The sequence below is a fragment of the Cucurbita moschata genome, unplaced genomic scaffold, assembly GCF_002738365.1.
Source record: "Cucurbita moschata cultivar Rifu unplaced genomic scaffold, Cmos_1.0 Cmo_Scf00080, whole genome shotgun sequence".
Classification (NCBI taxonomy): Eukaryota; Viridiplantae; Streptophyta; class Magnoliopsida; order Cucurbitales; family Cucurbitaceae; genus Cucurbita; species Cucurbita moschata.
Window position 1 is genome coordinate 128,525 of NW_019268596.1, and position 12,598 is coordinate 141,122.

General features: G+C 35.3%; 1 non-coding gene across 1 annotated transcript; it reads right to left on the bottom strand.

The window, feature by feature from the left end:
• Positions 1–8,204: 8,204 nt before the first annotated feature.
• Positions 8,205–8,276, bottom strand: TRNAP-AGG. Its single transcript has one exon. It is a non-coding gene; the product is annotated as a tRNA-Pro (tRNA).
• Positions 8,277–12,598: the final 4,322 nt, after the last annotated feature.

Consider the following 12,598-nt stretch of genomic DNA (forward strand, 5'->3'; position numbering starts at 1 on the left):
CGTCAGACGATAGGAAAGTTTGAGCTGAAAGATTGAATCACACCTGATAAGAAAGACGAGCTTAGGAGGTTTCTCCAAACGTATAAACAAAAAGAGGAAGCAACCAGTCCTAAAGAAGATACCGATACTCATGCATTCTCGCATGGAAGAACCTAGCTGAATTGGATCAAGGGTCCTAACCTAGTTCGACTGACCTTCTTTGGCTGGCCCCCGCCCCTTGTAACAAGGTCAACGCGTACGTGCTTTTTTCTTTCGTTTAGCGAGATAGCTTACCAGCTCTTTCGGCTCATAGCAGCAGTATGAAAAGCGGAATCCTCATCCTAAATCGAGTTCGCATTGCCATACGAATCGACATCGGCCAAACCAAGAGCTCCTATTTTTTCTTTAACGAAAGCGGATCTAACAATTTCGATAAAACCAACATCTTTTAAAGAAGGAGTCGCTCTTCCTTGATCACTGTGGACATATGCAACTCTCACTTTACCTTTGCCTACCGTGAAAAGGAAAGTTCCCTCATGATTGGCCCTCCCAGCTACCGAACGTCTTTCTATCCATCGAGAGAGGTATAGAATAGTACAACAAACAAACAAGACAAGAATGGACTCAAAATATGGGCGGTCAAAGAAGCGACTTCATATGTGTTATCCGCCAAGGAAATGATAAGGGAATTTTCTATACATGGCTGAGAGATGACCGTATTGTTGCACATCCTGAATAAAGTACCGTAGGCAAGTGAAGCTTTTGAAAATGAAAGCGTGTAAAACTCAGATCCATTTTCTCTTCAATTCGTAAACTTTGGATCTGATCTTCCTTTTATTTTCAGATGACTGAGAGAGAATTTAGGCCTGGCGTGCATTCGATTCGGTCAACAATAAAGTACAAAACGGATTGATTAAATGGGCTTGAAGTTCCATTATCGTTAGGTCGAAGATCTCTACTAGGTTTAGTGCACTTTGGTAGTTGCGAATGTTGTCGTAATCGAATGTCTTTCTCATTCGACATTCTCTCTTACCAAGCACTCATACTCGCCAGGGTTGATGAGACAGTTCGTGAGCGAATTGGGTTTCGAGATTGCGTATACGCGAAAAGAGCTCGCTTTCTACTTGCTCCTCGGCGTTTTGTGCCCGGTTCTAGTTCAGGAAAGGGTCTGAACTCTTTCATTGGAGCACATTGATGCCGAAGGAGTCTTCGAAATCGGTGGAGAGGCTATGATGACTTCAGGCTATTCAAAAAGCATGACCGATACCACAAAGAAAGGGTATCTAAGTCACCTTAGTGGAATAGCTTTTTCATAATAATTATCTCGATATATGATACCAAAAACCTGCCTAATGACTGATAAGGTAAGGGGTTTTAAAAGACAAAAGAATGACAATTCTACGTGTGATAGAAAAGGAGATCTTCTTTTTTTTTTTTTTTAGTGTGCGTGACTCGCCTGCCTTCCTGACCACAGATAGGCTATGGGGCTTTGCACTTAGGCCCCTGAGAGTACCACATCAATGTGACAGGATTCGAACCTATGGCTCTCTAAAACTTCTTTATCGGTTATTTGGGCGCATCTTTCTTAAAAGGATTGTGACGACAGATGACCTATGTGACGACAGTGGACAAAATGCCTGCCTTCCTAACCACGGATAGACTACGGGGCTTTGCACTTCGGCCCCTGAGAATACCACATCAAGGTGACAGGATTAGAACCTATGGCTCTTTGAAACTTCTTCATCGGTTATTTCGGCGCATCTTCCTTAAAAGGATTGTGACAACAGATGACCTATTTTACTGAAAAGTTCCTAGAACAAATACAGTTCTATGATTGTGACAAGACAAGAATGGACTCATAAGATGGGCGGTCAGGGAAGTGATTTCATTTGTGTTATCCGCCAAGGAAATGATCAAGGAATACTATATACACGGCTGAGAGATGACCGTATTGTTGAAAATCATGAATAAAGTACCATAGGCAAGCGAATCTTTTGAAAATGAAAGCTTGTAGAACTCAAATCCATTTTCTCTTCGATTCGTAAAATTCGGATTTGATCTTTCTTTCATTTCCCGGTGATTGAGAGAGAATTTAGGCCTGGCGAGCATCCGATTCGGTCAACAATAAGGTACAAAGCGGGTTGATTAAATGGGCTTAAAGTTCCATTACCGTTAGGTCGAAGATCTTTACTAGGTTTAGTGCACTTTGGTAGTTGCGAATGTTGTCGTAATCGAATGTCTTTCTCATTTTACATTCTCTCTGACCAAGCACTCATACTCGTCAAGGTTGAGGAGACAGTCCGTGAGCTAATTGGGTTTCGAGATTGCGTATACGCGAAAAGAGCTCGCTTTCTACTTTCTCCTCGGCGTTTTGTGCCCGGTTCTAGTTCAGGAAAGGGTCTGATCTCTTTCATTGGATCACATTGATGCCGAAGGAGTCTTCGGAACCGGTGGAGAGGCTATAATGACTTTAGGCTATTCAAATAGCATGACCGATACCACAAAGAAAGGGTATCGAAGTCACACTAGTGGAATAGCTTTTTCATAATAATTATCTCGATATATGATTCCAAAAACCTGCCTGATGACTGATAAGGTAAGGGGTTTTAAAAGACAAAAGAATGACAATTCTACGTGTGATAGAAAAGGAGATATTTTTTTTTCATTGTGCGCGGTTCGCCTGCCTTCCTGACCACGGATAGGCTATTGGGCTTTGCACTTCGGCCCCTGAGAATACCACATCAATGTGACAGGATTCGAACCTATGGCTCTCTGAAACTTCTTCATCGGTTATTTGGGTGCATCTTTCTTAAAAGAATTGTAACGATAGATGACCTATGTGATAACAGTGGACAACATGTCTGCCTTCCTAACCACGGATAGACTACGGGGCTTTGCACTTCGGCCCCTGAGAATACCACATCAAGGTGACAGGATTCGAACCTATGGCTCTCTGAAACTTCTTCATCTGTTATTTCGGCACATCTTCCTTAAAAGGATTGTGACAACAGATGACCTATTTGACTGAAAAGTTCCTAGAAAGAATATCGTTCTAGGATTGTGACAACAGATGACCTATTTGACTGAAATTTCCTAGAAAGAATATAAGAATAATTAGAATTGTGACAACAGATGACCTATTTGACTGAAAAGTTCCTAGAAATAATACAAAAGTTCCTAGAAAGAATACAAGAACAATTAGGATTGTGACAACATATAAACTATTTGACTAAAAAGATAACCTATTTGAGTGAAAAGTTCCTAGAAAGAATACCGTTCTAGGATTGTGACAATAGATGACCTATTTGACTGAAAAGTTCCTAGAAAGAAAGAGCAATTAGGATTGTAACAACAGATGATCTATTTGACTGAAAAGTTCCTAGAAAGAATACAAAAGTTCCTAGAAAGAATACAAGAACAATTAGATTAGGATTGTGACAACATATGACTTATTTGACTAAAAAGACAACCTATTTGACTGAAAAGTTCCTAGAAAGAATACAAGAACAATTAGATGACCTATTTGACTAAAAAGTTCCTAGAAAGAATTTGACTGAAAAGTTCCTAGAAAGAATACAGGAACAATTAGACTGAAAAGTTCCTAGAAAGAATACAAGAACAATTAGATGACCTATTTGACTAAAAAGTTCCTAGAAAGAATTTGACTGAAAAGTTCCTAGAAAGAATACAAGAAAAATTAGATGACCTATTTGACTAAAAAGTTCCTAGAAAGAATACAAAAGTTCCTAGAAAAAATATGACCTATCTGACTGAAAAGTTCCTAGAAAGAATACAAAAGTTCTATACAATTAGGATTGTGACAACAGATGACCTAACTTCCTAGAAAGAATTCAATTCAGAACAATTAGGCTTTTTTTGATGTTCGCATTCCATTGGGTTAGGCCCCACGAGAATCAAACTCGAGACCTCTTGCACCCAAAGCAAGAATCATACCACTAGACCAAATGCCCTTATTATGAACTATATATTAAGTTGTTTATGGAATGTATCATCATTATTTCATTTATTTTCTTTGTTAATGAAATCCATGAGCAATTATTTTTATATTTTTTAGATCTCGACCGATGTTAAATTATTTACATAGGGTTTGCGATAATTACTATAGGGAGAAGAAAAAAGAATAATTACATAGGGTTTGCGATAATTACAAAAGAATAGAAGTTATTTTATAGTGTAAGTTTTAGTTTGATAGTTCCATTTGAGACATATATCGTGGAGTACACAAGTAAATGATATTAAAAAGCATTATCATTAAATGATAATACACTAGGTTGCTGCTGCTGAATTGCTTTCGCTAAGGCTCATCTTTTGAGAAATGAACACAGGGGCATTCCGAAAATTGAACTCAAGACCTCTCGCACCCTAAGCGAGAATCATACTACTAGACCAAATGCCATTTCTAAAACATATGCAACATTTTTAACTCCTACTCAATATATTTTTTTCTCTCAAGTTTGAAATCTATTTTTTTGAGCAGTTGTTGGACTATAAAATAAAAAGTTGATGGTCTAGTATTTCACTTGTAAATAAGGCATGTAATGTTGAATTGTTCTAATATGCAAGTGTTATCGAATAAACTACTACCCAAAAAATTTGTTTCTTAGCATAATATTAATTTAGTTGCAGAGTTATTAGGAATAAGATGGAGAAAGAAATTTTCTTTAAAATAATAAACAGACCCAAGTTCATCGTTGTTGTTGTCTAATTGTGATTTTGAAAAAAGCTTAACTAATATGAAATATCAAGGTAAATCAAGAATATTTCCTGCACGTCATTCAAGATGACAATAAAATGGAGTTAAGGTCTAATATGAAATATCAAGGTAAATCAAACAGACCCAAGTTCATCGTTGTTGTTGTCTAGTTTCATGTTTAGTAGGTTCAAGATGAAGCATAATTGTATTAATGATATTAAAGAGAAATTAGTGTTTTATTAGAAGAGACCAACTTCATTTAAGGTACTAGGAGTTTAAACTACTTCCATTGTAATTTCAATCCCTCTACAATGATTACAAATTTAGGGTTGGCTTGAAAACCTTCCTCTAAAATAATGTAGGATATTACTTATTGTTATGTTTTCAGGATCTTGTACTGATCTTGAAAACCTTCCCCTAAAATAACCTTCAATCTTCTCCCATCTATCTTTTTTTAAACACTTTTGAAAGTTAAATAGTAGTTTTGAAGCTTTATTTATTTATTTATTTATTTTTGAAAATTCAACCGTATTTTTTTATAAAAAATTATGATTATTTTTTTTAGATAAACGGTAAAGTTCAATGGTATTTTTTATTAATTTAGATTATAATTTAGAAACAAAATACAAATTTTTGTTGATTAAGTTAATATTAATTTTATTAAAATACATAACACCACATCAAAATTAATTTATTTGGACTAAAATTAAAATTAAAAAATCAATTTATTTTAAACTAAAAAATTAATTTATTTTAAAACTAAAAACTATGCTTCGGGGGACTAAAATATCCCTTGTCCCAACTATAATAAATTTAATTCCAAACTCTCTTCTAATAGACAAACGATTTATTAACCTCTGTTGTAAGATTTCACTTCATCAATTTAACTATACATATCAAATTTTAAAGTATTCCTCAGCAAAGTAAATCTGTTGAAACTATCTATCAAAGGTGTTCCATAATGAGTTGTGGAGATGTGTTTCCTTCCATTCTAATTTTAATTAAGGATGTCAATGACAAAAAACTGCAAGAGGCTAGAAGGTTTGTAGTGGAAGAAAATAACAAGTCATGGACATCGTTTCGTTTACAAGCTGTATCATGTGTCTTATTCATGGCTACTTAAATCTAGTTGAATTGGTGCGCCTTTCACATCAGAGACATTTGTGCCTTAAACCGAGCTCTTTGCAATAGCAAACTTATAAAAACTCTTTGCTTGCTGCAACATTTGCTCGACATAATTGGACCAAAGGACCGTATGGATGACCATAGCTCACTGTATTGGTTATTAAATATTGTTTGAATTAAAACGTTTATAATTCAAATGATCTTCATAACCTAATTCATAAAAAAGTAAATAAAATAATTAGGAAGCATTTATGAGCTAGATCAAAATAAGATGCATAAAAAAACTTGCCGTAATTACTTTATTCATCGACCTTTAATCTTAAAAGTAACTTAAAATATTGCAATATTGTGATTCAATCACCTATTATAAAATTAGGCCCGAACTAAAAAAAAATTATTTTTAAAAGATGGAAAAATTCATACGCCAACAAAAATATGTATTCAAAGATGAAGAATTCACAACAACAATCACAAACAATATTAATTAGCATTTTGTCTTTTGGTTTGTCACATTTTCAAACATGAACAAACCTCAATTTCGAGTCAGTGAGTATTATGGATCATAATCGACAGTACTTTGCAAGTAGCTTTGAGCATTCACAAAAGGTCGAAAGTTGAATTTCTTTAGAAGGGTAACCAAATAACCGATGATTATTGTTGAATTTCTAAAAAATACACCACAAATTTCATTTATAGATATAAATGGAACCATTGATATAAAACCCTAATTATATAATTGCATCCTTCGCTACGTATAAACAAAAAGAGGAAGCAACCGGTCCTAAAGAGGATACCGATACGCATACATTCTCGCATGGAAGAACCTAGCTGAACCGGATCAAAGGTCCTAACCTAGTCTGACTGACCTTCTTTGGCTAGCCCCCGCCCCTTGTAACAAGGTCAACGTGTACCAGCTCTTTCGGCTCATAGCAGTAGTATGAAAAGCGGATCCTCATCCTGAGTCGAGTCTACATTGCCATACGAATCGACATCGGCCAAACCAAGAGCTCCTATTTTTTCTTTAACGAAACCGGATCTAACAGCTTTGATAAAACAAACATCTTTTAAAGGAGTCCCTCTGCCTTGATCACCGTGGACATATGCAGCTCCCGCTTTACCTTTGCCTACCGTGAGAAGGAAAGTTCCCTTACGATAGGCCCTCCCAGCTCCTGAACGTCTTTCTATCAATCGAGAGAGGTATAGAATAGTACAACAAACCAACAAGACAAGAATGGACTCATAAGATGGTCGGTCGGGGAAGCGATTTCATTTGTGTTATCCGCCAAGGAAATGATCAAGAAATTCTCTATACACGGCTGAGAGATGCCTGTATTGTTGCACATCCTGAATAAAGTTCTGCAGGCAAGCGAAGCTTTTGAAAATGAAAGCGTGTAGAACTCAGATCCACTTTCTCTTCGATTCGTAAACTTCGGATCTAATCTTCCTTTCGTCTCCGGGTGACTGAGAGAGAATTTAAGCCTGGCGTGCATCCGATTCGATCAATAATAACGTACAAAGCGGATTGATTAAATGGGCTTGAAGTTCCATTATCGTTAGGTCGAAGATCTCTACTAGGTTTAGTGCACTTTGGTAGTTGCGAATGTTGCCGTAATCGAATGTCTTTCTCATTCAACATTTTCTCTTGCCAAGCACTCATACTCACTAGGGTTGAGGATACAGTCCATGAGTTGATTGGGTTTTGAGATTGTGTATACGCGAAAAGAGCTCGCTTTCGACTTTCTCCTCGGCGTTTTGTGCGCGGTTCTAGTTCAGGAAAGGGTCTGATCTCTTTCATTGGAGCACATTGATGCTAAAGGAGTCTTCGGAATCGGTGAAGAGGCTATGATGACTTCAGGCTATTCAAATAGCATGACCGATACCACAAAGAAAGGGTATCTAAGTCACACTAGTGGAATAGCTTTTTCATAATAAGTATCTCGATATATGATACCAAAAACCTGCCTGATGACTGATAAGGTAAGGGGTTTCAAAAGACAAAAGAATGACAATTCTACGTGTGATACAAAGGCATTTGCGGTTCGCCTTTCGCATTTTGATATAAATATTGTTGGAGGAATTTCGCCTTTTTGTTTTGTGTTTTTTCTCTTTTGGAGAGGCATTCCAAGAATCGAAGCTTTTGTGCATGCCTTTTTGTTTTGTGTTTTTTTTCTTTCAAAGTTGTCCTTTTTTCTTTTGGAGAGGAATTCCAAGAATCGAACTCAGGACCTCTTGCACCCAAAGCAAGAATCATACCACTAGTCCAAATGCCCTTATTATGGACTAAATATTATGTTGTTTATGGAATGTATCATCGTTGTATGAGCATTATCATTTGGTTGCTGCTGAATTGCTTTCTCTAAGGCTCATCTTTTGAGAAATGAACATAGGGGCATTTCGAGAATTGAACTCGGGACCTCTCGCACCCTAAGCGAGAATCATACCACTAGACCAAATGCCCTTTCTAAAAAAAATGCAACATTTTTAACTCCTACTCAATATATTTTTTTCTCTCAAGTTTGAAATCTATTTTATTGAGTAGTTGTTGGACTATAAACAAAAAGTTGATGTCTAGTATTTTACTTGTAAGTAAGTCATGTAATATTGAATTGTTCTAATATGAAAATGTTATCGAATAAACTACAACCCAACAAATGAATCAATCTAATCAGTTTGGGTTGGGTTGGATTTAATCGGCTCAGTTCATCAGTTTGTTTGATTTAATTCTTCTATTTTGCTTCGTATGACAAGAAAAGGAAGTTGTATTGAATGTACCATAGTTTGATTTATGACAAACTCATATGAAATATAATTGCATTAATAGTACTAAGAGTTGGAGTCTATAAACATTTCATGAACTTAAGTGCAACTCATGCTTCATTAAAGATGAGATACACTTTAGTTAAGTAACTTGAACTTTAAATTACTTCATGTGGAGCTTCAATTACTCTATGTTAGCTACTATCTTTAGGATTTACTAATTGGACACGAGTTCTTGGATTTAGGGGATTGTTTTATGTAATTTTCAACTGCAACTTATGTTTTCAAATTTTTAGGTCATAATTTAGGTAGTGGTTGTATATTATGGATGAACACTAGAGTTTCTATCCCGTTCACCACAACTACTCTAGTTTTTGTTTGTAGGCTATAATTGTCATCTATGTTCTATGACAGTAAAATTTGTTTACATGAAATTTTAGTTAAACTTGCCTATTTTACTTCTTGTGAGTAAAAAATTTGTTTCTTACCATAATATGAATTTAGTTGCAGAGTTATTAGGAATAAGATGGAGAAAGAAATTTTCTTTAAAATAATAAAGAGGCCCAAGTTCATCTTTGTTGTTGTCTAATTGTGATTTTGCAAAAAAGCTTAACTAATATGAACTATCAAGGTAAATCAAGAATATATCCTACACATCATTCAAGATGACAATAAAATGTAAAATGAGTTAAATTGAATGCAGTTTTAGTTTCGTGTCTAGCATAATTGTATTAATCATACTAAAGAGAACTTCGTGTTTTATTAGAAGAGACCAACTTCCTTTAAGGTACTGGGAGTTTAAACTACTTCCATTATAATTTCAATCACTCCACAATGATTGCAAATTTAGGATTGGCTATTTGGACATCAATTATAAACTTTAGGTTATAATTTAGGTAGTAGTCATTATAATATTAATGAGCATAAGAGTTACAATTCTTTCATGGACCATATGTGTCATAGTTAAATGAATATATATATATATATATTATGTATGTCGAGGTTTGGGTAAAGCACAAAGTAGTAAGGAACACCATTGTCAACTCTAGAGCCACCCACAACTCATGATGGAGACCAATGCAAAATATTTTAACATCCTTGGGACTCAAGATACATGAAAGATGAACGCCGTCAAATTGGAAGCTTTGCCTGTCTTAAGAGTCACAATGAGAACTCTAATCAAGCTGGAACCTTGGACTAGGCAAATTGTTTAGTGATAGTTGAAATGGATGACTTCGACGTCGTGTCAGGAATGAACGTCCTGCTGAAACACAAAGTCATTTACATGCCCCTAGCAAAATGTTCTAGTAGTAATGGAGACTAACTCGATGATCATTCAGAAAAACATCCATCAACCAAGAGGGTTAAAAATGATGTCGATACTACAGTTGAGAAAGAATCATAGCCATGATGAATCTACGTTTGCTGCTACTGTTGTAATTAAAAAGGGGAGCTCTAGTGAGCCAACCTCAATAGAAACCTTGTTGCCACTACATGAACACCACGACATAAAACAAGGTCAGATAATGGATTTATCCCCAACAGAAGAGACAAAAACAAGGTCATATACTGAAGAAGGGAGACAGAAACAAACCACTGAAGCAACACATGTTTACGAAAAAATATCATCTAGACGGATGAAGAGAAGGGTCAGTCGGAAGCGTCAACCACAATAATTTCAAGAAAAATAAAGAGTTCATATAAGTTAAGTTCAGATAAACTTCGAGTTCAAAGCAACAAGAACCAAAAACCGGTGTGAAAATACTATGGACTAGTTAAAGTTATCCATAAGATTATGAAGACATCATATAGAATCCAATTGCTCTTATGGATGCGGACTAACCTTATTGTCCACATTAGTAACTTGAAACGTTATTATTTCGACCAAGAAGACATCAAGCAGAAGCAGGTGGTATGACGTCATACAAATAAGAAAAAGTTTCAAGCGAAGAAAGTAGGAAAGACACGAATAGAGAAGACACGAAGACTCAACAAACCGAGAAGTGATTTTCAACAGTACCTAGTAGGTTGGAAGAGACTCCACATTATGAGATCAGCTGGAAGCGCATCGAGAGACCTAAAGTCAGTCTCATCCAATAAATTGTTGGGGGCAGATGTCACAGTCGTGATTGCCCAAGGCGTGTTGCTTGTGGTTGCATGTTGCATGTCTCAACCATTCTTGTAAACGATTTGATGTCCAAGGCGGTTATTTGGGCAATGTTATTGTTTACCGATTATTTGGGCGACACGCCTTGAGCAATCATGACCGTCACAATTGGCTAAGACATTTGTTGTCCATATGTTATTGTTTTCCAAGAGACTTCTCATTATGAGGTCATGATTGGCTAAGAAATTTAAAGAAGTTTTACCTAGGGCAACTTCTATCACAATCCTCTTCTCGCTCTCTGAATCTTCTTTAAATGTTATTGTTCACTGGTTATTTGGGCGCATCTTCCTTAAAAGGGTTGTGACGATAGATGACCTAGGTAAAACTTCTATTGGGAGATCAGTGCAATAGAGAATCTGTGTCCCTTTCCTGAAACCTTCAGCGGACAACATAACAAAGAGTTCCTAGAAAAAATATCATAGAACAATTTTTATAATGCCTTTGAAGTTAGGCTCGAGGCTCTATCTTATCTCCCAAGAATATGGTTCATTCTCTATTCACATAGAAATTCTGCAATAGAAAGTGGTACCCTCATCTTCTTTTACAAAACTTTCTCAAGTCCTCATGGAATGATTTGAAAGTGATACCCTCATCTTCTTTTATAAGACTACCTCGGCCTTCATGGAATGGTTATGCTATGTTGATTCTTAGAGAAGGGAGTAGGAGTAAGAGTAGATGACTGTTTATGGTCCAAGTCCGAAAAAAGTAAGTCTTTGAAAGGAGAGGAATCCTCATAATTTCCAAGATTCGAAGAGAATCATACATACACAAATTTACTTTGTTTGTTTATTCTGGTTGTTTTCTCCCTTCAATTAACATGTTATAAATAGCTTCCTTTTTTTTATTTTTTTTTCTTTCCAAATATCCATCTGAATTACTTCTTGGTTCAATGTTTAAAAAACCTATTTCAAATCTTATTATATTGCATGCGTCACATTGATATCAATTTGATATAATTGTTGGGGGCATTTTGAGAATCAAACTCGAGACCTCTTGCACCCGAAGCGAGAATCATACCACTAGACCAAATGCCTTGTAGTGGATCTATCATTTTTAGTTGCTGGTCCATATCTTTTATGCGCCTCAATATTTGAAATTTATCCACATGTTTTTGTTTCAATTCTAGAAATAGAAATGATATCTATAGAAATACATAATTTTACAATGCAAATAAGAAAAACTCGTGATCAAGTTTTATATAAAAGTAGCAAACATGTTGATAGATATAAAAATAAATTCAAATTCTTTCTCTGGCCTAATTATCAATTGGAAGATTTAGCAGATATGAATTATTATTGGTTTGATACCAATAATAACAGTCATTTTAGTATGCTAAGGATCCATATGTGTCCATGAAAATTAGTTAATGCTATATTTTTCTTATATTGGCCATAATATCTCTCAACCAAATGCATTAGTTGAAAATGTATTTAATATTTTTCTTTTGTCCATTTCTTTTTTTGAATGGTCTTATGTCTGTATTCCATTTGAAAATTGATATCTTGTTTGGTAAAAAAAAAAAAAAATCATACCACTAGACCAAATGCCCTTATAGTGGATCTATCATGTTTAGTTGTCCGTGTGTATATGTTTTCCGCACCTCAATATATGAAATTTATCCAACCTCAATATATAAAATTTATCCAACCTCAATATATGAAATTTATCCACATATTTTTGTGCTTTAGAACCTACTATTATTGTCATGTTAACTTCACATGGTCTAGAGCCCATGCATTCCTTTGGGATAGATATGTTAAAAATTAGGCCCATTTGATAACTATTTTGTTTTTGTTTTTGTTTTTTTTTTTTCAAAATTATGTGTTTTATCCTTTTATAAAACAAAAAAAAAAAAA